Genomic DNA, 26,933 nt, shown 5'->3' with positions numbered 1-26,933 from the left:
AAGAAAATCATACTTTTTTTTTTTTTTTGAGAGAGGGATTTCACAGAGTGCTAGAAAGACAGCATCTAACATAAAACTTTTAGATCTCTTTTATATTCCTTAAGCATTAGACAAAGATTAAACCTGAGCAAATAATTTAACACTGATTTTACTACAGCCATAATAAAGCTCAAAGCAGACAGTCATTTGAATTTCTTCTAAGCTGTGATAAAGTTTGGTAAATCCAAAACTGTTGAAAACAAACTTTTATGGCTTTTCAGATTAATCATGAAAGTATTGTGGCACAACAAGAACAATCACAAACAAAGAAGGAATTTCATAGAATGGTAGATTAAAATTACATATGTATAACTTTCAGAGTGGTGATTAATTTATCGTTGGCAAGTTTTCAACTTCCGTGTTGGATTAACGTTTTAAAATTAATAAAATGTCTTTCTTTACTGTCTCCACAACGAATCTAATTAACATCATTCTTTCAAATAAACATCAAGTCCTATAAACTAGTGTTAAGCCTCAAGCGCTCAGCCTTAAGTCCGAGGGCATCACACCCAAAAAATCGGGTTTCGAACCTGCGGTGGGCAAAGCACAGATAACTCATTGTGTAGCTTTGTATTTAGCAACAAAACAAACAATAAAGTACTATATTTAATAGACGTATTTCCACAGGATCCCCGATAGTGTTCTGTTTCAAGAGTAAGTAAACCCAAAATTAAGAGCAGCAAATATTTTTATTTATTGCTTTTGAAGTTCATATAACAGAGGGCGTACTTCTCCTCGCTATTCATGGCACATACACCTTTTACTGATGCCACAACAGTACAAATTACAACGTTAAGCGTCCTGCATGAGCGTTAACTTAGAGTTGATTGACTAACTGACTGACAGACAGCACACTAATGTATAGTTGTTAAAACAAATGACTATTCCAGGCGACCTTCAGCTACCTTTAAGAGAAACTAAGTGCAAATCAAAATCAAATCAAATCATAAACACAAAATGGATTATAAAGGGAATTTCCATGAATATTAAGATGTTTATTTGTTCTGTAAATTAAGAAAAACCTTTAAAGTGGACTGTAAAGGAAATCTTCATGAATGTTAAGGTTTTTATTTGTTCTGTAAATTAAAAACGATCTTTAAAGGGGATTATAAAGGAAATCTCCATGAATGTTAAGGCTTTTATTTGTTCTGTAAATCAAAAACGATCTTTAAAGAGGATTATAAAGGAAATCTCCATGAATGTTAAGGCTTTTATTTGTTCTGTAAATTAAGAACGGCTTTTAAAATGGATTTTAAACGAAATCTTTATGAATGTTAAGGCTTTTATTTGTTCTGTAAATTAAAAACGATCTTTAAAGAGGATTATAAAGGAAATCTCCATGAATGTTAAGGTTTTTATTTGTTCTGTAAACTAAGAACGGCCTTTTAAGTGGATTATAAAGGAAATCTCCATGAATGTTAAGGTTTTTATTTGTTCTGTAAACTAAGAACGGCCTTTTAAGTAGATTATAAAGGAAATCTCCATGAATGTTAAGGTTTTTATTTGTTCTGTAAACTAAGAACGGCCTTTTAAGTGGATTATAAAGGAAATCTCCATGAATGTTAAGGTTTTTATTTGTTCTGTAAACTAAGAACGGCCTTTTAAGTGGATTATAAAGGAAATCTCCATGAATGTTAAGGTTTTTATTTGTTCTGTAAACTAAGAACGGCCTTTTAAGTGGATGATAAAGGAAATCTCCATGAATGTTAAGGTTTTTATTTGTTCTGTAAACTAAGAACGGCCTTTAAAGTGGATTATAAAGGAAATCTCCATGAATGTTAAGGTTTTTATTTGTTCTGTAAACTAAGAACGGCCTTTAAAGTGGATTATAAAGGAAATCTCCATGAATGTTAAGGTTTTTATTTGTTCTGTAAACTAAGAACGGCCTTTAAAGTGGATTATAAAGGAAATTTCACTGAATGTTAAGGTTTTTATTTGCTCTATACATTAAGAACGGCTTTTAAAATGGATTTTAAACGAAATCTCTATGAATGTTAAGGTTTTTATTTGCTCTGTAAATTAAGAACGACCTCAAAGGTACACTTAAGATGTTTAAATGATAAAGTAAACAACAGTTTAACTTTTAAAGCAATAAAGCTTCAACAGATATAAGTTTACTAGCTATATAACCACTGTACTATCAACTCCAGTGTCCATTTCATACGCGTCCTGGGCCCGGCGTGGCCAGGTGGGTTAAGGCGTGCGATTCGTAATCTGAGGGTCGCGGGTTCGCATTCCCGTCCCAACAAATATGCTCGCCTTGTCAGCCGTGGGGGCGTTATAATGTGACGATCAATCTCACAATTCGTTGGTAAAAGAGTAGTCCAAGAGTTGGCGGTGGGTGGTGATGACTAGCTGCCTTCCCTCTAGTCTTACACTGCTAAATTAGCAGGTAGCTTTGAGTACCTTTGCGCGAAATTAAAAAAAAACAAACAAAACAAACAAACATACACGTCCTCAATCGAAGTTCTAAAGCATGATCACATATAACTGTAGCTAATCTCTTCAACAGCGCCCCCCAGTAGCACAGCAGTATATGTGCCGAATTACACTGCTAAAACCGAGTTTCGATACCCGCGGTGGGCAGAACACTTTGTGTAGCTTTGTGCTTTATTACAAACAATAACAAAATAAGTTTCTTTTTAAACTGGTGATTTAATATTTATAGTTTGAGAAGCAATGAAAGAAAAATTATTTTTTAGAAATTTCAGCCCATTAGTTTTCATAACACAGATACCATCTTTCAGTGTGTCAAAAAATCTCGTTTTCTTTTATACTTTTTATGTAATAGCGCAGTGTACTTGAAAATAAATTATTTATATTGTTATTAATACTTCGATTTGGATGTACCAAAACGCATTGAGTACAGGAATGCACTGAAAACAAAACTTACATTATATTTATACCATTCGTTGTTGTAGCCTGTTCAGTAATAAAGCAATTGATTTTTTAACGATGCAAAGGGTAGCTGTAAATCACATATGATTTTCATAAATACAATGTACTAACAACCTGCTTGCTCAGATATCATAAGGTGATCGTTGTCGGGGCTACTAGTCCCTACGGTGACCATTTAACTTTAATTATCACTAATTTTCATTAATACTAGATATTAATTACTCACAAGTTTATATCCTTCATTTCGGCTGCTAATTTGTTATCGTCGTTAGAGAAAGACTGTGTTTTATGTTGACAGTTGTTGAGATTCTAACCTTGGCTTTCTTATTAGAAACACTTAATAGAATCAGGCTGAAGTGATAGTAAACGTGAGAACAACAGATGTACGTCAGTAATATTATGGTGAGGGTACCCAGTTTTATCCATCTGGAGCTGGTGAGATGTTAATACTGTCGTGAGGTGAATGGTACACCCTGAAAACACAGTGTTTCCATTCCAATGTTAATGATGTGATAGTTGTATGTTCCTACCCATCCATATATCTTATGTATCCAGTGTATCTGTGTGCTATCCCTCATTCTCGCTGCATAATATTATGCGACGCCACGTTCTATGAGACATTTTCCTCAACATAGCAGGGGTTATTGTTCCAAATGCCGAGGTAACATCTGCCTTCAACTCATCATTAGTACAGTATTATTGAATATAACATAACAACATATGGACGGATAGGGACTTACGGGCCACCCTGTATAGTAGAGTGAAGCTTGCTAATGTTTGTCAGAACACTTAGGAATAAGTGTTTGTTGATTCGCCAGTTATTCTGAATTCTAATAAAATTAGTCGAAATAAAATAATATTTATATATAAAAATATTTATTAAAAAATCGATGTTAAAAATAAAATAAGTAAATAATATTTGCTACCATAATAATATAATTTGTAAAAGGCTTAAATAAATTTGATAATAATTAAAATTCTTCTACACAATAAAGTTCATATCATAAATTTCGTTGTTCATAAACATTTGGTATGAATAGCGCCTAGACCACAACTATATCAGTTGTATCCCAGTGGGCTTCATGAGTCCTGCTATGGGATGAAAGGTCTCGTTGACATTGGATGTGGTAGCTATTGTGTGGTTAATATATTATAAGGTATCCCTATTTGCTTTCATTCATAAATTCTAAGAGTTATTTATCTAAAGTGATGTATAGTAAAGTGAGTTGATGAGTGTTAGGTTAGACTTTAGCTGCAGAAGTTAAGAACAAATATTTTTACATATTCTTCAATAATGTGTGGTTGATACTTGGTTTGTTCACCAAAATCTTAAATATCACTTTTCGTATAGAAAGTGCTGTAACTGAATATTCTTGTATTAAATCTGCTTAATGACAGATTTATTTAAAGGAAGTCGTGGTGACGAGAAATCCACATGAAGTAAAATTGTCTCTCACGATGATTGGTATGAGTGTTAACACTTTTAAGTGTTAATACATATACCAGCCGCCCTGAATACAATTTCAGGAAGTCATTTCAAAAATAAAACGTAAAACTAACATCAGTGAAACGTTATTGGAGATATTAAGTAGAATTCCATTAATTACGTATGATAAAACGTAACATTTAAAATGCAACATTATGTTTTCAAATGTATTTATAGCAAAAACGCCTACGATTTTGGGTTGTTTTATTTTCACTGTTCGCATTTTCTTACAGTAATTCTTTCTGCAATAGACACGCATAGATTTATACGAATATGCACACTTACCAAAACAAGCAAAACAATGTCTTAATGTAACTTGATTTGTAAAGATTTTGTCATTGTAATAGTGGTTGTCACTCCGCAATGTTTGATCGCGTGAAAAATTCTGTGGGTTGTGATTAATGCTAAATAAGTACAGAAATCGTTCTTGATCACTGTTGGCAGCTTAAACCAATCAGCTCACAGCAGGAAAACAGTACAAGAAAACGCCGCAGGTGTTCTCTGTAAATGACATATTTAGTTAACTACCACGCATTCATGTCCTACAGAGTCGATATGTGCATTCATTACACTTTCAGTTATGTAAAGCAACAGGTGGGAAAGGAGAAAGAAAACCTGAATGAAATGTATATGAAGGAAAACGAAATCCGACATTTATAAAACCTTAAAGGTCACGCAATATAATGCTACAGAAAATTTTATGTGAAATAATATCTAATAACGTTTTCTATGTGCATTTTTAATAGTGTGAGTGAACCAAGAAGTGAGTGATTGTAACAATTTCTTAACTGTACCCAAAAAACGACGTGTCTGTCCAAACTTTCTACATTTATATCTACAAATAAATGATTGATTAAATTGAACCTCCGTTATTAGTACTTGACCGTGTAAGTCAATACAAATCTCTGCACTGGCAGTAACAGTGTAAAACAAGTGTTTTATTCTAGGGATCTTCTGGTATCGTTGTTCGAGACAATCGCCCCTCCTGACGACACCTTTTATACACATACACGCGCCCTAAAATTTTAGACCCTGAGCATTAGTTGTTTGTTTAGCATGTTATGAACATTTTAATATCCATTCTATTTATCAATAAAAACTTCTCATGAAAGTAAAGAGTGGTGTTATTATTGAATACGGTAAAACTTAATAATAGTGACCGACAAGGTTGCTAAATAATTCACGTGATGAAAAACCACCCTATCAAATTCCTAAGCAAAAAAACGATCATTCAAAGTATTGGTTGGAGTATATTATGCGTATAAATATTATAGTAATAATACCCTGAAAAGGCTTCTAACTTTTCTGGTATAACAATTCAAAATTTTCTAAAACAGCAATTTTGCGTCTAACTATCTAATCACGTCAGCGAGGCTACTGCATAGGCAGCTCGGACTATCACTATAAGATTTCTCCAACTACTTTACTGGAATGTGAATACCCGCATTTGATGTTCCGATAAATATATATGTAGGGTGTTTATAAATGCTGAACATACCATGCACGTGATTAATTTTTTTTCAATTCAGCCCAACAAATGGCGAAACATATCGATGGATGGACAAGCAAATGTTTCTAAAGGTTTTTGTTTGGTTTGTTTTGAATTTCGTGAAAAGTCACTCGAGAGCATCTGCGCTAGCCGTCCCTAATTTAGCAGTGTAAGAGTAGAGGGAAGGCAGCTGGTCATCACCACCCACCGCCAACTCTTGAGCTACTCTTTTATTAACGAATAGTGGAATTAACCGTCACATTGTAACGTCCCCACGGCTGAAAGGGCGAATATGTTTCGTATGATGGGGATTCGAACCCGCAACCCTCAGATTAGGAGTTGAGTGCCTTAACCACTTGGCCAGTTTCTAAAGGTAAAATATATATTTTATACAGATATAATATAAACAGTAAACAAACAAGAGTATTAAAAACAATGAATTCTAAAGTGAATTAGAGTTACTGCTACAAAGAGTAATGAAACAGAATTTAAAACTACGATCACTAATTCATAAAATGTAATCCCTACTTTGGCAGATTTATACACTTACATTTTATAAATTTGTTATTGTGGTTTTAATTCTTGTAAAACTATATATTTCATTTATTTTGCCATACTGAAACTTTATAGAGGTTGTTTATTTCATGAACATTGGGACCAAGCATTACTAGGTAGTTAGAGATCTCGACTCGTAATCTGAGGGTCGCGGGTTCGAATTCTCGTCACATCAAACATGCTCGCCCTTTCAGCCGTGGGGACGTTATTATGTGATGATCAATCCCACTATTCGTTGGTAAAAGAGTAGCTAGCTCAAGAATTGGCGGTGGATGGTGATGACTAGCTTTCTTCCCTCTAGTCTTACACCGCTCTCGAGTAGCTTTGCGCGAAATTCTTAAAAAAACACACAATTGTTTATCTATTTGTAAGAGGGAAACATAGAAAACTTGGGTACACGTTTTATTTTATATGATAACCTTAATTAAATGTATATCAGTGATTTAATTCAAATAAGTCCTGTACACATTTAACTGTAAAACTTCTGGAAATATTTTACTTCAGAACTTTTAGGCTTCCTCCTCCTCAACTCAAATATGAGAACTAAACATGTAGTTTAGATACTTATGAAAGGGACTGTACAGGTAGCGCACAATGTAATTTTGTGCCTCACAACGAACAAAAAGAATTTTATAAGACTGAAGTTAGAGCCACATTAACTGTGATGTAATTGCGCTAGGGCCCCAAGCGGTGAGAGACCACTACTGACGATCAGTTTAACTTTCTCTTTTTTTCGATAATCTTTACATTTTATCTCCGCGGTGACGAGATAACCCACTTGTAGAGAAAAATATATGTGTTGAAACGGCTGGTATGAGTAGAGAAAGCACTATATTGAGGAGCGAACAACGTTTCGACCTTCTTCGGTCATCGTCAGGTTCACAAAGAAAGAAAGAGGTAGCTAACCGATAGCTGACCACATGTTTGAAGGTGATTGTGTAACTGAGTATAGGAATGTAGAGGGCGTGCTTGATGTTGGACTATATTTATTAATATAGGTATAAAGGTGTTCCTTTGTATTGGTTTATTTTGGGCTTGAGTTGTTGTATAAGTAAGGCTTCTTTAATTTTACATTTTGTATGTTTGTTTTTTTTACTTAGTATTTGGGTGTTTAGGAGTAACCTAAGTTACTTAAAGCTGTTAGTCCAAGGGAGTGTACATCATAGAAACTTTGTATTAGTATTATATTTATTTATATTACCTAATTTAACTTTATCTAGACTAAAACTATATGAGTTTTATATTGCCAAAAAAAAAAAAAGAAACAATTTTAAGGTAATGTTTTAACATGCTTCGGTAATGTTGTACAGTAATAATACTGTTTGTTATATACTTAATTTATCCTTACATGCCATTATTATAATCGCTTAATTTTATAATCCATTAAAGTTAGATGCATTATATTCTAATTAACTTCAAGTAATTAGCTAATATTCCGTAATAAACTTTATACGTATTAATTATAATTAACTTTAAAGTTGTTTGTACCCTATTCAAGGAACCTCAAAAAACTTAGTGCCTCAGAGACTCACACTTCAGTATGGGGTTGACTGAGATAAATTCTGTAATGTGCATAAGATATTAAAGTTTTAGTCTATTTACTTTAGTGTAATATAAATGTTTCACATGGAGTAACTTACATACACACTTACATTTCTGTTTTGCAAAATATATGTATTCTTAATAGAAAAAAGTTAACTTCATCTCCACCACAATGTATGAAAAATTATACCATCTGTCTGGCTACGTGCGTGTACTATTTAATACTGCGTTTTAATGAAGTATATTCCTCTTACTTCACGTAATGTATTTACACAGTCTAGTCCTAGCTACGCAAGAGTAAGCTGGTATATTTAAAGCCGCGTGATCATTATGCCTTCCAGCACACAAAGATTCATGAACTAATCAATAAAGTATATTAATTGTACTTTATAGCGTTTTAACAACCTGATAGTATTAACTGTAAACCTTTGTTTCATGGTTATCGCCAAAGCGTATTGTAAAAAAAGCAATAATTTCTAGCTGTAAGTTGTCTTATTTTCTAATAGGAGTCCTGATAATGTGTGAATGAAAGTAAACTCTTTACGTGTGAGAGTTTATTTCTAGTTCTTAATGACAAAATACAAACGTGAAAGAAATGTTGTATAATGTCTTAAAGAAATGTACTTTGTCCTGATATAATCTTGTTTGAATTTCGCGCAAAGCTACACGACGGCTATCTGCGCTAGCCGTCCACACTTTAGCAGTGTAAGAGTAAGGGGAAGGCAGATAGTCATCATCACCCGCCGCCAACTATTGGGCTATTCTTTTGCCAACGAATAGTGGGATTGACCGTCACATATAATACCCCAACTACTAAAAGGGCAAAGGTGTGTGGTGTAACGAGGCTTCGAACCCGCAACCGTCAGATCCACATCCACGATTTTTACATTACTCGTCGAATGCCTTAACCACCAACCCATAACGGGCCACCTGAAATAAACGATAATGAGATTCTCTTGACATTCACAGTCGTGGAAGAATAACAAATAAAGAGCTTCTGAAAGGTCATAATAAATTGGAGTAACCACAGCAAAACTCGAGCTACGTAATAGATCACGTTTAACGATACCGAGTCAGTAAGAGCCAGGAAATTGGTAGCGAACCTTCAGAATTATTTAGGTCAAAATATTTCTTGGTAACATTAGATTACGGCCTGGCCAGGTGGTTAAGGCGTTCGACTCGTAATCTGAGAGTCGTGGGTTCGAATCCCCATCATACCAAACATGCTTGTCCTTTCAGCCGTGTGGGCGTTATAATGTAACGATCAATCCCACTATTCGTTTGTAAAAGAGTAGTCCAAGAGTTGGCGGTGGGTGGTGGTGACTAGCTGTCTTCCCTCTAGTCTTACACTGCTAAATTAGGGACAACTAGTGCAGGCAGCCCTCGTGTAGCCTTGCGCGAAATTCCTAAACATTAAGCTAGACCTAAAACTGCAGAATAACGTTCGCTAGTAATATAATTTGTAAGTTAATTATGTACGTTTTAAAAAGCTGGAAGAGTAATATTTCAATAACTGTACAAACTTAAGTTATAGTTTTTAAAAATCACGGCGTAACTTTATTTAAAAAAAATGAAGATGGAAACTACTGCAATAGCTTTACTGAATATACACAAAAAATATGCCTAAAACCTCAAGTCGAAACAAATGGCACGTGGTTACAATCGAGAAGTTGTTCACGTGCATAATACTGCTTCAGTTTGTCTCAAGTGAAACTGGAGCGAACAGACAAGCGCTTACTATTGCCACAGTAAGATGATCGAAAAGCTTCATCTTGGAAATAATAAAAGATATACAGGCATCGAGGGAAAGCCTCGGAAGCTTTGGTAAAACAAACAAAATAAAATCTTTATTACACTCAAGGACGAAAGTTGTTGGTACTTTGTTATAGTACGGTCCGGCGTACTGCTAGAACAACCTGCCCTCTGGAGTAGAAAAAACGCATTATACCTTTTGGCGCCACCAAAACAACCAGGGTTCAGTTCACACCACACTTTCAAAGCCATATCAATACTCTTATGTGGTATCACACGTTCTTATTGTACGTACGTTAATGGTCATTCTTGAGAGGACTTTAGCTCGCAGATCATTTTAACTTATACAAATCCCTTTCACTTTGTTTGTTTGTTATTATACACAAAGCTACATAAAGCTCTGCCCACCACGGGTATCAAAACCCGGATTTTAGCATTATAAGTTCACAAAAATACCACTGTAACAATGGGGAGACACTATTTGTTTGTACTTAGGCACAAAGATACACAATTTGCTATCTGTGCTTCTGCTCAGCACTGGTATCGAAACCCGGTTCAAGCGGTGTGAGTCCGCAGACGTTCCACTGTACCACTTAACGATGACTTTGTTTCCAAACCTTACGGCACAGAGTATGACCAAACGATTATAACCTCTATGGATTTACCGTAGTTATGAAAGGGTATATCAGATATTTTCGACTACCATATGTCTTTAAGTTGGAGTTATATTTGTTCTTAATATAATAAATACAAATAATTTAAACTTATATAAAATTAAAGTCTAGACACAATCTCAAACGTAGACTATTCCAATCACTATCGTATCAATTCTACTTTCATTCCACGTCCAACCGACTAAAAAATTTGTTTCATAAACTGGTATTACAATATGTGAAAACAAAACACATGTACGAACCAATGTCGTTTACGCATGTCCTCTTCTCAGAGTACTGGTTCATTTTAATATAAGTACTTATTTGCTCATCAGCGTATTTTGATAAATAGTGGTAGCTTAGCCAGTTTATAATATCTCATCACTGTATCACTTAAATCCAGTTTAAAAAAACTAAATAGGCACATAATAAATGACAGGGGAGAATATGAAGCTATTCACTTCACGTATTGATAGATGTTTTGGAGGGAAACAGTTTGGTTTATACTAAACATTCATTTTACTTAAGTATCATTGTCATAGAGATATTATGCTACTGTCGTGGGTGATGTTTAGTGTCCAGCCAAGTTAAACTACTTCCTAGATTTATTCTGATCTCCATGAACCTGAACATGCACTGAATAAGTTTTTCAGGTCTTTGTGTTTTCATGGATATAAATGAACTTCTTCCATGAACCTGAGCTTGAACTGAAAGTTTATCAGATCTTTGCGTTTCCATGAGTATAAGAGAGCTTCTTCCATGAACATGAGCTTCAACTGGATAAGTTTTTCGGGTATTTCTGTTTTCATGGAAAAAGTTCCTCTAAATCCATGGAAATATGGGGGCCTGAGAAACTTATCCAGTTTTATAGAAGAAGTTCATTTATATCATCAGGTATAAATGAACTTCCTTCTAGCCTGCATAAGTCCTGAACTTTAAAGCTTAACTTGAACCAAGTGTGACTTTGTAGTTCGTGTACCCAAGCTGAACTGTTGGTTCGTTGTTCTGTTCCGTTACCAAGAATAACAAGCTTCTCATTTTGGGACCCTGGACGCTGTATAAGAGTAATAGTCAACCCTCACTGTATGATTAGACAAGAATAGCCCAACAGTTGTAGATCAGACAAGGATAACCCAACAGTTGTTGATGGGTGCTATTCACCACCTTCCTTTCCTGCAATCCATAAATTCTAAATTAGAAACAGTTATGTGCAAATAACCTCTTATATAAGTTTACGCGAAAAGCCTTCAACAAATTATAATTTAATATCAGTTTCTCATCTATCCGAGCTTTTTTATCATCGCAAACAATTAACATTTCTTGCAGTCATCTGAAACATGTGTTTCACAAGTTAACATTTAAGTTTCTGGATTGTTTGGCGTAGTCTAACTAATGAACAGGATGGTTCACCACCATGTAAAGAATTATAAATGTTTTCTGAATAACAAACGAAACAGAGAAATGAAGGGATTTCGATATCCTAGCTCTGCTTGCTGGTAATATGCTTGAAGACCCGGCATGGCCAGGTGGTTAAAGCACTCGACTCGTAATCTAAGGATCGCGGGTTCGAATCTCCGTCTTACCAAACATGCTCGCCCTCCCAGCCGTGGGGGCGTTATAATATGAAGGTCAGTTCCACTATTCGTTGGTACGAGAGTTGGCAGTGAGTGGCGATGAGTAAGCTGCCTTTCGTCGTACGCTGCTAAATTAGGTGAAGACTAGCGCAGATAGCCCTTCTGTAGTTTTACACGAAATTTAGAAACAAAACATGCTTAACACAACTATATCAACGCGTCTCGAATGCAGTGCGTTTCATTTCTTATTTCGATTGCTCTTTAGTGCGAATTGTCCTGCAAACACAAGAAACCCGACTTGGCCCAGTTTTCAGTTCTTCAGAAAAATGTGTGAACGAATTACAGTATTAATAACTTTATTAAATACCCGCCACACACCACGCGTACTTGAAGAGTGCTTGATTAATTCATATATTCAGAATTAACTTATGTTTAGAGTGTTTACTTAAGGCCTGTATGTGCGAAGATATAACACGATCATGATTAGTCTGTAATATAATACCTAAGAGTAAGCGTGTCTTTGACTTTTAAATGTGGTTATATTAATATTATCCGTGGTTTTCATAAAACCTTTCTCTGAAAGGCTACGAAATGTATAAATTGAAAAGTAATACATTTTCCACTGGGAAGACTATACACATCAACTTAAAGAAAAGAATAATGAATAAGTTTGTGAAGAACAGTTACGTCACACTGTGTCCTAATAATTAATTATTTAGTGATAACAAAAATTGTGAGGTGGGGGCTGACAATAAATCTGTAAACCGATTATCTGGTATGGTTTATTTGTTTGTTTGAATTTCGCGCAAAGCTACAAGAGGGCTATGTGCGCGAGCAGTCCCTAATTTAGTAGTGTAAGACTAGAGGGAAGGCAGTTAGTCATCACCACCCACTGCAACTTTTGGCCTACTATTTTACCAACGAATAGTGGGATTGACCATAACGTTATAACTCCCTGCTGGAGCACTAAAGAACATGACCAGTTTACACACGTAGATAAATACAAACAAAAAGACTAAAATATTTTTGCATTCTTTTATTTTATTTGTTGTTTGTCATTGTGACAAACATTAGCTCCCAAGTGGCTCAGAGATAAGTCTGAGAGATTCTAACGCAAAAATTCATTTTTTTCAATCTTGAGATGGATACAGCACAGATAACACATTGCTAATGGGCAACTTTGCGTTTAAGAACAAACAAACACAACGTCAAAAATGTCATCAAGATATGTTATATTTCTTTTAAGACACAGAACATCGGAATTCCAAAACTGAGTGTGGCACGTGTCATTTTCTTTCTCAAAAGCGTAGTCTTGTACATATTTTGAATTTAAAGATTATTATATAAAACGAGACTCAATTTACTTTTACGTAAATAATGTATTGATTGTATTCTCCTAATGGACAAGTTACTGCAACAATACTTTAAATTTGTTGTAAACTGAGCTCGGTTGATTTCACTTAAGTAAATTTAAGGTCATGCTAGTTAGTGCGTGACAAACAATTCATCAAATAGATCTAACTCTATAAAACCAGGGGCCTGGCATGGCCTAGCGCGTTAAGGCGTGCGCTTCGTAATCTGAAGGTCGCGGGTTCGCGCCCGAGTCGCGCCAAACATGCTCGCCCTCCCAGTTGTGGGTCCGTTATAATGTGACGGTCAATCCCACTTTTCGTTGGTAAAAGAGTAGCCCAAGAGTTGGCGGTGGGTGGTGATGACTAGCTGCCTTCCCTCTAGTCTTACACTACTAAATTAGGGACAGCTAGCACAGATAGCCCTCGAGTAGCTTTGTGCGAAATTCAAAACAAACAAACTATAAAACCAATCACCATAAACAATCTTAAGCCTAAACTCAGTATTAAAACCACTTTCAATGTAGGCCGATATTTCCTGTATTGTTGGTTTAGTGTCATAATTGCTAAATTCAGATTATTAATGCGAGGTCCCGTCCTGGTCATTTCGATCAAATAAATAGTCCCATTTTGGTATTCAGATAAAAAAATGTTATGTGAGAATATAATAAATAATACTAAAAAGGAGGGAACACTTTTTGTAGCGTTATATTATTCGTAGTGGGCACAGCACAGCTAGCCCATTGTGTAGCTTTGTGCTTTAAACAAACAAAGAGCGCGAAACTACGCTTAATGAAATAAGTCTCAACGTTTATTTTGTTATGAGTTATTTTTTTAGCTTGTGTGTGTGGATGTGTTTTACTTACTATAATCACCAGACAATTTGATTCGCCCGAATGAAACACCTGATTATACTGAGTACCAGATCTTGATATCTTCTCATCATTCAGTCTGTGATCTGGTACTGCGCTGTAAGTCGAACCTCTTTAAAAGTAGCTCATTATTGTTTCCAGAGCGCTTTTAGAATGTCATTTTCTTTGCGTTTCCTGATACTGAACTCAGCTCAGCTGTTTAATCCATTTTAACCATTATGCCACAAACTGTATGTCCCTCACTAAAACCACAGCAGGCGAGTGTTAAAATCTACACATTTTACCTATTTTACCTTTTCGTGCGTCTTCGATTTTCTGTTACCTCCTGGTATCATCAGTAAGTCATTCAAGAAGAAAAACTGTCATTTTTGTCTCAAAGACATCAAATGATGGATGACTTTTACATGACTAAAACGGTTCGAATACTTCTAAAGCTATTGTAGTCACAACGAGTTTCAGGGTTCATTTCTCTATGCTACTAAACTGTATTTCTGCTGAAATGTAAGATATTACGTGTAATATTTTAAAGTTTAAAATGTCGCACATGATATAGCTAACCTTAAGCTGTGGCTCGTGAGATATTAAACTGTCAAATGACATGCGGGTTATTGAACTGTAAAATGTTGTACGTGAGATGTTAATTTGTAAAGTGGTATACGTGCAATGTTAAGTTGTAAGATGTAAAACAAGATATGCGTAACTTTAAGATGTTGTTGCAATAATATGTAAAACTATACAATATTAATCTTTGAGCTGTTTCACGTAATTACTAAGCTATACCATCTTACGCCTAACGTAACATAGTAAACTAAGATGTCACATGAAATGCTGAACTGTTTCTTGTAGTATAGTAAACTGTATTATGTTATATATAACAATGTTGGCATAGTAAACTATGTAATTGAACCAGTAATGTTCTGGATTTCAATATATAGATTGTGATATTTTAAACTCTAAGATGTTATTACTGACATGAATAAAGCATATGATTGTTACACGTAGTATGCTGGACTGTGGCATATTGTGCGTACGTATTAAACTATAATACATTCTGTGCAACTGGCCCGGCATGGCCAAGCGTGTTAAGGCGTGCGACTTGTAATCTTGAGGGTCGCGGGTTCGCATCCCCGTCGTGCTAAACATGCTCGCCCTTTCAGCCGTGGGGGCGTTATAATGTTACAGTCAATCCCACTATTCGTTGGTAAAAAAGTAGCCCAAGAGTTGGCGGTGGGTGGGTGATGACTAGCTGCCTTCCCTCTAGTCTTACACTTCTAAATTAGGGACAACTAGCACAAATAGCCCTCGATTAGCTTTATGCGAAATTCAAAAACAAACAAATAATCTATGTAACTACGCTGACACAGTAAGCTACAATACGTTCTCTTTCCGGGAATAGAAAAAACCTAACTTTTTGGTTCTTCTGAATAATAGTGAAGATTTTATTTTACATAAAAATAATAATAAAATAATCGTTTTTGGAAAAATAATAACATTCTGTTATTAATACCAATCTTTGAAATTCTGATCAGTACAGTAGATAATAATTGTAATTAACGTAGTTAATATAGTTCACATTATAACAATCGTTTTTCATGGAAACGAATATATAAACAGTATAACAAAAAACACTTATTACTTTAAAGTATTTCTTAACACATAACTATGTCATCATCACTTAGGCGATAAATAAAGGCGTAATCTACAAATATTCTCATAAATCGCTTTATAAAACTTGTGTAAACGATCCAACGAGATTATTGATTTATTCTTTGTTCACATTATTTGAAGGTAATGAACATGTGAGCTTTGCATCACTTTTAACCATTAAATATCGAAAAAAATATTTCTATAAATCATGTTCCTGATGCAAAATAATTGATGGGGAAATTCATTCATCTTATCTGAAATAACTAGATAAGTCATCTGAAGGAATGAACAGCTGCAAGAAAAACGCATGCTATACATTAGGTGGGTCTACAAATAAACAGAATAACTTCACCTTGCGAGGAATGAAACTAGATATGATTACAAAATAATAATTAGACTTATATGACTGTTTAGACTACTGGCAATGACGACAGATATTGGAACTTGTACATTGTCTAATTCATAAAGTTCACAAATACTTACGTGTTATCTAGCTCAGAACACAACTGCTTACTGGTAGTATTTCTAATGAGATAACTCCTGTTAGAAAGTTCGTGACTTTCTAGTGCAACATTTAAATATACAGTGAGAAGTAGCTACGAGTGGGGAAATAAATACAAAATAACAGAAAATATTCTAAACAATCATTCTCACAGACTAGGATCACTGTAGTATGACACAGTATGAACTATAAAAAATCGATAGAAATCTGTTATTAAATTGCTTCATGGCATATTTTCTGGGATATAAAAGACAGAAAGTTCGTGATTATTAGATATTTATATATTTTGGTCAAACTTATGTTTATGTACAACACTTAAAGTGTGAATATGAACTGTTTAACAGTCAGATAGGTGTGCTTGTTTATGTACAACACCTAAAGTGTGAATATGAACTGTTTAACTGTCAGATAGATGTGCTTGTTTATGTACAACACCTAAAGTGTGAATATGAACTGTTTAACTGTCAGATAGATGTGCTTGTTTATGTACAACACCTAAAGTGTGAATATGAACTGCTTAACTGTCAGATAGGTGTGCTTGTTTATGTACAACACCTAAAGTGTGAATATGAACAGCTTAACTGTCAGATAAGTGTTCTTGTTTATGTACAACACCTAAAGTGTGAATATGAACTGCTTAACTGTCAGATAGGTGTTCTTGTTTATGTAAGTAAGTAAGCGGTAAGTACGAAGGCTTATAACGTTAAAACCCAGGTTTCTATATCTGTGGCGGATACAACACGAATATTCCATTGTGTATCTTTAAGTTTAATTCCAAATAAACAAACAAACGGAACTTTTCTTTCGTGTATGACTAGCGTTGTTTCTCTTATATGTCTCCATAGTAGAAATAATCTGAGTCTAATAAATAGTAAAACTAGTTATAAAACTAAATGAAAAAGTTAAAAATCTCACTATAATAGTCATCATAAATATGACTACACTTCTGAAATTATGAAGTTAATTACTGAGTCTTTCTATATCATCAGTTTAACATCTGAAAATCGCAATTTTTATTTTCATTTTACACTTTGGTTTTGATGGGTTATTTAATTACTAACTGTTTTCCTTTGTTCTGTTTAATTCTGTTAATCACACTATCTGTGTACTATATATAACTGTACACGGGTCAGAAGATACAGAATGCCCACTCTGATCAGTTTCTCTGAAGAACCTCGTGATAACATCAACCCTCTCACTTATTTTTACCCTAATATACACGAGTAAGTTATCTGTAACCTTTATGAAGCTAGAACCGTGTTTCGAAAGTGTGTGTAGGTGTGTGGATGTGTTGAGTTTTATTAGTGAAACACGTGTTTGAGGACATGAAATCTAAGTTATATTTCATCCAGACGAAGCTTCTAACAAAATTTATTAAAGGAAAGCTGGATTAATACTTTCAAAATTTAAAACGAAATTCTAGAAATACCAGAAATATTCGCTCTATCCCTGTAATAATAATAGCACAAGTTAACCAGATCTCAAATTCAGTCAATATCATAGATTGTTACTTGTTACCACTTCGAGAAATTAAAAAAAAGAGAGATAAACGACTGATATTTAAAGTGATGTTTATCTACACCCAGAAGAAGGAAAACATAAACGTAGTTATGGCTGGTAGCCCATAAGATAATCTAAGCCTAACTAGTCACTTTGTAACCTATATGCTAATAACTAATTATTCTTTACTCTGCGTCTCGGCTTCTAATCTACTAGCCATGTTTTGGAAGTCGTGAGAAAGTCTGTTTCTATGATGACAATGGACAGTATTCGATCGTGGGGCCGATGTGCTATTTCACTTAGTAATATTGTAAAATCAAATTACACTGTAGAAATAAGTTCCTGATAATTAGAAAACAGAATGGACCGCATGATGCTAAAAGAGGTCTCCAAAAACCCTAAAATGTCATCACGGGACCTACAGCAGGCTCTGGCTACTGTTGATGTGAAAGTGCATGCCTCTACAATCAGAAAGAGACTACACAAGTTTAACTTGCATGGGAGGTGTACAAGGAGGAAATCTTTGCTCTCTAAGAGAAACATCAAGGTCAGACTGAAGTTTGCCAGAGAGAATGTAGACAAAGACCAGGACTTCTGGAATAATGTTTTTTGGACAGATAAGTCCAAATTTGAATTATTTGGACACCAGATAATTGGAAGAACATGTTTGGCGTAAACCAAATACAGCATTCTAGGAAAAGAGCCTCATACCAACTGTGAAGCATGGAGGTGGAAGTGTCATGGTTTGAGGCTGTTTTGCTGCAGCAGGACCTGGAGCTGCAGGTCACAGTCATAGAATCCACCACGCATTATACTGTGTATCAGAGGGTGCTTGAGAAACATGTGAGTCCATCTGTAATAAAATTAAAGCTCAAGCGTGACTGGACCCTGCAACAGGACAATGACCCAAAACATACCAGTAAATCCACCAAGGACTGGCTGAAAACTAAGAAATGGAGAGTCCTGGAATGACCGAGTCAAAGCCCAGATCTTAATCCCATTGAGATGCTGTGGGATGACTTGAAACGGGCTGTACATGCAAGAAACCCCTCAAACATCTCACAGCTGAAGGAATTCTGCATTGAGGAGGGGGGGGCAAACTTTCTTCAGACCGATATCAGAGACTGGTAGATGGCTACAAGAAACATCTCACTGCAGTTAATTCAGCCAAATAGGGTAACACTAGCTATTAGGAGGTAGAATGTCCTAACTTTTCCTCATTTAGAATACGCATTTTTGTAGAATTACATTTACAGAAGATCTTGAAAAGTCTTTTCTTCAGTTTTAATTGTTTAGTTGTATTCCTGTAATCTCTCAGTATTGTTGAAATTGAGATTAAATATCTATATATCCAAAAATGTTACAAAAATACACAAAAATTCATAGGGTGTCCTAATTTTTTCACATGACTGTGGATCTACACTGACACGTTTTCCCAGACCATCCATTCCTTACGTTCATTGGATGCGTGTATTTGTTTTACTTTTCTCTTTTTTAAATAGCTATAACTTTAATATCTAGGACGTTATTTATAGTCTAATCCCTTCCACCCCAGCCTATTTCAAGATTTGTTGGATTTTAAGTAACACCTGTATCAGGACTTAAGGACTTCATAGTCACTGTATGTAGGAAGTTAAATATTCCCAACCAGATATCTTCACATGCATACCACTATATTTATTTCAAGGTTACTTAGATTGATTTGAACATGATTTATACATAGAATGTATAACAACATAACTGTAGTTAATAACACTGAAATAACAAAAATTCTTGTAATTCCACGGATTTGATACTTCCTTATTATCTATAAAACATCCAGTGAACAAAAACAATAACAGTATCTTGAAATTGTGCTAGCTTCAGTATGTTGTTTTTATCTGCACTGTAATAGACTTATTTTTCTTTGAGCACTTTTTACCTTTAAATAACATTGTATGTGCATTATAAATTTGTCAGATGTTTCTGGGACTACTCCCTTGTTCATGTAATGTTGACATTTTCTTTGAGCACTTTTTACCTTTAAATAACATTGTATGTGCATTATAAATTTGTCAGATGTTTCTGGGACTACTCCTTTGTTCATGTAATGTTGACATTTTCTTTGAGCACTTTTTATCTTTAAATAACATTGTATGTGCATTAGAAATTTGTCAGATGTTTCTAGGACTACTCCTTTGTTCATGTAATGTTGACATTTTTTTTAGCACTTTTTACCTTTAAATAGCATTGTATGTGCATTATAAATTTGTCAGATGTTTCTGGGACTACTCCTTTGTTCATGTAATGTTGACATTTTCTTTGAGCACTTTTTACCTTTAAATAGCATTGTATGTGCATTATAAATTTGTCAGATGTTTCTAGGACTACTCCTTTGTTCATGTAATGTTGACATTTTCTTTGAGCACTTTTTACCTTTAAATAGCATTGTATGTGCATTAGAAATTTGTCAGATGTTTCTAGGACTACTCCTTTGTTCATGTAATGTTGACATTTTCTTTGAGCACTTTTTACCTTTAAATAACATTGTATGTGCATTATAAATTTTTAAGATGTTTCTAGGACTACTCCTTTGTTCATGTAATGTTGACATTTTCTTTGAGCACTTTTTACCTTTAAATAACATTGTATGTGCATTAGAAATTTGTCAGATGTTTCTAGGACTACTCCTTTGTTCATGTAATGTTGACATTTTCTTTGAGCACTTTTTACCTTTAAATAGCATTGTATGTGCATTATAAATTTCTCAGATGTTTCTAGGACTAGAACCTTTGTTCATGTAGTGTTGACATTTTCTTTGAGCACTTTTTACCTTAAAATTCCGAGAAATTTGGGATGTGTATGCTGTCTTATTCGACACCTGAGTGAACGGTGGCGCGTGAACACGGCTGAACTAAATAACATGTAGAACACGATATGTTGACTAGCCACTATAACGTTACGTTAGTTTTCAGCAAGTCGTTAAATAAACACTGTGACATTTAGTTGGATGGATTTTACAAGTCATTCACTTACCTCTCTTCTATCTATTAAGAATAATTAATATTAACAAACAAATGTATTTCATTTCAGAGAGAAACGTACTGGGGCGTGATACAAACTGTAAAATGATTCAGAAATATTACATGAAAATTATTCGAGTTTGATAATGATTTTATTGACGAATTTACCTTGATATGTGTTTGAGGATTCATATCACTTACAAAATTGAGAAAGGGGCTGTAGGACTTAATTAAAAAAATCAAAAGACTTATAGTTAACATCTTAAACATTAACGGACTTCACTATGTATCCTCACAATCCCCGGAAATCCATAAACATTTAGTATAGCTCGTAACAAGTAGCAATCTTTTCCAAGGAACTTTTTCTTGTTTAACAAGGGATAGAACTAAGACCAGTCTGAGGATTAATTATACTTTCTTCGAACTTATGATGATTCGTACCAGTTTTAACCGGGGGGTCTTCTCTAGTTTTACAAAACAAAAACTTATCTTAAGGCTATACTTATATGTAGTCTTGAGCACGTTAGTAGATGCAAGATTCCATGACCATTTTCCATTTTGTTCGTCAAGAACGAGTTTCCATAAGAGAACTGACAAAGAATGTTGTGACATTTAGTATCATTTTCCCACGAACTTAAAGAGAGTTTTGGCTCTCTCTCGCGGGTGCTTAAGGGTGAATTTATTCTGCAGCTCAGGAAACAGTAATTTAACTCAATAAGCTTTGTCATTTGGGATGCCCCAGGAATTATGTCATTCTATTTTGAATTCCAAATGTTAAAGATTAGCACTAACAAACAAAATGACACATAACAGACACAACACTTGAATGGCACGTGTTATAATTTGCCAATTAATTTGTTATTTAAGTTGTAATATACAAATATCGTACATTGTTATTATAACGACAGTATTAAATTACCTACTTTAACGAACAGGATTTCACATTGTCAGATAACTGCACAAACTGGAAGCTTCAATTTTTGCTCCAGTAGCTATCAACGTAAATTAACTTGTATTAAACGGTCGCGAAAGCTTTTATATATTATCTTCTTCTCATCATCAGGGATGTAAAGAGAAAATTTGTTTTAAAAACACTGTGCATCAGGAGAGTATGATCACCCAACAGAGAAGAAGACATAAGCTACAATTTTAACCTTTAGGGTTTTATTAAATAAATTGTATAATTATTAAAATCGTATCCCGGCTTGATGAGTTAACATAAGGTAAACAGAAATATATATATGTTAGTTTTACTGTTGATTAGATACCATGGCCGGTTAACTTAAGATAAAATTATTATGAGAAGTAATGTGTTATGAATGTATTAAAGTGATATATTAAGTTTTACACATATTTTTATTAACCTCTACAATAAAACATTATTACATTGTTAATTTATTTTTGTTTTTTTTTCTTTTTGTTCCAAGGTCTGTTAAGTAACTAAATTTATCTAAGTGGACAGTGCACAAAAACTACAAATTATTCCACAGAGGACAAAGGTTCACGTTACGGATTTCGAGATATTTTCAGAAATTAAGTTTACATAAACCATAAAAACTCTTATGGTTTCGCATAGGACTACAACATTTCATGGTTCAGATTCTCAGGTGTGTTCAGAAACTAAGACATCTAAGTTGAACAAAGCATAAAAACATTAATTATTGTAGAGACGACTATGGTTCTTGTTCCGGAACCCAGGGTCTATTCACAAAATAAGTTTATATAAGCTACTAAGACAATACGCCGGAACTATAAATTAACATGTAGGAGATTACAGGATCAACGTGCTTGGATGAAACGTTCTATTGTTTTTGTTTTGTTTTTCCTACAGCAAACAGCTTTTGTGGCCATTACACCGTTAGAAATTCTCAATAATTAAAACAGCATTTGAAGTTAAATCAATATAGGTATAAATGAATGTGCTGCCGTGTTGTATACATGTATTATATTAACAGTGTGAAAACAGTAAATTCATTTATTAAAACAATTCTCAGATTTATGTAATATTTGACTTTGAACTGTTCGATAGTCAATAAAATAGGTTAAAGAAGAATTAGTAAAAAAATGGAAACAAACTGTGGAAGGTATTTAATTTTGAGGAAAGGTATTCCACTCTTCCAACCGTGGTGTTCAGGGGTATAGATTATCCCCCTTCGTCTTGCTCGTGAATGAATGTTTAAAAGAGCTAAGAAGTGTTTATTTTCACGTTTCATAAAAAGTTCTGTTACAGAATTTGATAACAATAAGTAAATGTCTGGAGGACTTCGAGCCAAGTGACGACTTCCAAAATATCGATAGAGTTGAGAAAAAACGAAGCAAGACGAACCATAAACTCAAACGATTGACGGACCTTTGTCAGGGCCACTTGGTGGCAGGGACCTAAAAGTCCAATGCCTAGGCTAAGATGAACAGAACAAGCCAGAGAATTAGTTATGGGGGGAAACAGGAGATCCCCAAGAAAACCCACTTCCACAGAACAGGCGCCGAATATAGGAAGTAATGCGGCATGGTGTCTAATAATAAAGTTACTACATGGATCCATCTAGTGGTGAAAAGGTTAGCCCTGAAATGAGTAATTTGGTTTTATATCGTTCATTACCGTTTACTGAGAAATTTTTATTATTTTTGCCTTTTGCAACACTAACTACAGAGGTTTTTTTTTATTTTTCGAACAAACTGGATGAATCATCCATTTTCCATACAAGGTACATAGGTGGCCGTAACATTAATTAGAAAATTAATTATAATATTGAGGGCATTTTGGTTTACAGATTTTGTTTGAGAAATGGCTTATTTAGAAGGGATTTTATTACAAAGTGATGAACTCGCAAGCAGTTTAAGGCATACGCTTAAAAACAAAATGAGTTTTAAAAGCCGATAGCAAGGACCCCATACGTAAATTAGTTGAGTTAAATATTTCTTTCACTCATTACAAAATAAAATTGTTTATATTTGTAAATTTAAATGCTCTATACTTAGTTTAAAAAGGAAATCCACATGTGTTGAGTGTTTCTTGGCAAGACGTATAACGACAAAGGCATCGAAAGCAAAGATGAAAGTGAACCAAACCTGTAAAGAATGCATCTACTGATTGAACAGAAATGTGCAATGTTTGGGGTTGAAACTATTTACAGTTATGTTGGAAATTAAAGCCTACCGTGAGCGCAATGTGAAGGTAAACAGTTTAATGTATATTTGTGCAAAAACTTTGAATTTGTGATTCTTTATACGCTACAGTGCGTATCAAGTACTGCAACTGTCATTTGATTAGGGATGGTGAAATGTTTATCAATGTTGAACTAGCACATTCCATTACTGGTTGTATTTATTGTTTGTAAATATTGTTATAATAGTTTGCTTTGTTTTGAATTTCGCTAGCCGTCCCTAATTAAGCAGTGTAAGACTAGAGGGAAGGAAGATTGTCATCACCATCCACCGCCAACTTTTGGGCATCTCTTTTACCAACGAATACTGAGATTGACTGTAATTTATAACACCCGCACGGCTGAAAGGACGAGCATGTTCGCTACGACGGGTATGCGAGCCCGTGACTCTCAGATTACGAGTCCAGCACCCTGACCCCATGACCATGCCGGATCTATTATAATAGAGCGTGCGATATATAAGATCAAAAATCGGATTTCAGAAACTCCCGAACCGATCATCACCAATCATAACTGGTAATATTTTTATAACTTGGCAATATTATTATAGTTGAGCAACAAATAAAACATTTGAAATATCTTCAAAAATAATAAGTCTCAAGTTTAACCAATAAAATTTACAAAAAAAGAATTTATTTCAAATATAAAACAATCAAACAACAAACTTTAAAATTATTAGTTTTTTTAGTGAAAATCTCATGAGTGTTGCAACAGAAAAGTAAGACACTTTTATTGATAACTGAGTCTACAAAGAAATACTTCAATAAAAACTCCGGTATGGCCAAGTGTGTTAAGGCGTTCGATTCGTAATCCGAGGGTCGCGGGTTCGAATCCTGGCCGCACCAAATATGCTCGCCCTTTCAGCCGTGGGAGCGTTATAATGTGACGGTCAATCCCATTATTCGTTGGTAAAGAGTAGCCCAAGAGTTGGCGGTGGGCGGTGATGACTAGTTGCCTTCCCTCTATTCTTACACTGCTAAATTAGGAACGGCTAGCGCAGATAGCCCTCGAGTAGCTTTGCGCGAAATTTAAAACCAACAACAGTAAAAACTGCTGTGTGACGTAATGCTGTGATAATAGTTCATTTTTAATTAAAATTTCAGTAAAATCCTGGATGATGTACATTATTGAACTGTGGATAATTTCTCAAGTTGTTACTTAACAGACTCCTGACATTATTTGTGCTTCTCCACATTTTGATGCAAATCTGGTTAACTTGGGTTCCCACTTAATTTATAGTCATATGTATGATACTAAACGTTTCGTTGACGTTACCATCTGGAGAAACGTTTTCTTTATGTACGTTTTGGGCGGTTTCTGAGCACTTTATTCTTTTCGGAAATAAATCTATTTATGTTGTAAGAACGGTGATTTTAGTCTCTTTTTATATAATACTGTAGTATTTCATGTGATAAAAGTTGTATGTTTGTGACTGATGTGGACGGCGTTAGGAAGCTCTTCTGAACTGCCACGTCATCTGCAAATTTCGAACAGAAACAGAAATTTGAGTTTGTTAATAGCATGTCCTAAGTTTGCAACAGCGTTTGGATTGAATAATAATAATAAAGCGCAATTATTCTAATTAACAACATTTGTAGAAGTTTGTTATTAGTATGATATTATAGGCAAAACACATTCCCCCCTCTCAAATTTTGTTTACTAACCATTTTAAACACTCGACGTTTACAAAAATGGACTTATCTTTTGTATTTATGAATTCAAAGTTTACAAAGGTAGGTATATCTGTTGTATTTGAGGAATCAATGCTTATAAAGATAGGCTTATTTGCTGTATTTAAGCAGTTGATATTTACAAAAATAGATATATTTGTTATATTTTAGATCAACAATTCGATTCAACTTCGAAATTCTATGTGTTCGAATTTTTTTTTTTTGTTCGCAGGTTTATTCTAGGTTTTACAGAATGTCCAGTACAGAATATTTTCTCACGAGTTACGTGATTTTTATTCGGTTCATTGCATATAAAAATAGAAGTACCGTAATGATTGTTTGTTTTCGGATTTCGCACAAAGCTACATGAGGGCTATCTGCGCTATCCGTCTCCTATTTAGCAGTGTAGGACTAGAGGGAAGGTAGCTAGTCATCACCAACCACCGCTAACTCTTGGGCTACTCTTTTACCAACGACTAATGAGAGTGACCGCAGATTATAATTCTCCCACGACTGAAAGGGCGAGCATGTCTGGTGTGACTGGGATTCGAACTCACGACCCTCGGATTACGACTAGAACACCTCACCCAACTGGCCATGCCGGGCCGTACCGTAATGAGATTTGATCATAATTTTTCGAGAGACAGAGATAAAGAAACTCAAACAGAATGGACTTCATTGGTATACATAGATATTTAAATAGATCACAGCACTACGTATGCGGACTCACACTGCCAGAAACCGGGTGTCGATACCCGTGGCGGGCAGAACACAGATAACCTATTCTGTAGCTTTGTGCTCAATTCCAAACAATCAATCAAAAGATCATTACAGAAGATAGAGTGATTTGATAAAAGAAAAGTAAGAACACAATATACAATACAAACGTCCAGCCATGGAGAATAAACTTTAGCTGAAAAATGTCTGTAGAGGTCGCTGTGTAGCAGTCAGGAACAACACAGATGGTTAATATCTTTGTTGAGTACAAATATTACGGTCGTTTACTAGCGGATTGCGTGTTAACTCAGTAGACTACTGCACATGATTAGAAAATCTATGCTACTGATATTCAGCGGTAAACTCAGCTTGGCTGGTTTATTCTTCTCTCGCATTGTTTGTCTACACGAGGTCGTACTATCGTACTGGTATGTACGTCAAAAGCTAATTTAAACTGTTGATCGATCATCTCTGCTAGTTATAAGTTATCCTACGAGACTTCATTTAGCAAAAAAAAGGGTT

This window comes from Tachypleus tridentatus, chromosome 8, assembly GCF_004210375.1.
Source record: "Tachypleus tridentatus isolate NWPU-2018 chromosome 8, ASM421037v1, whole genome shotgun sequence".
Taxonomy (NCBI): Eukaryota; Metazoa; Arthropoda; class Merostomata; order Xiphosura; family Limulidae; genus Tachypleus; species Tachypleus tridentatus.
Note: the sequence above shows the minus strand (reverse complement) of the source record.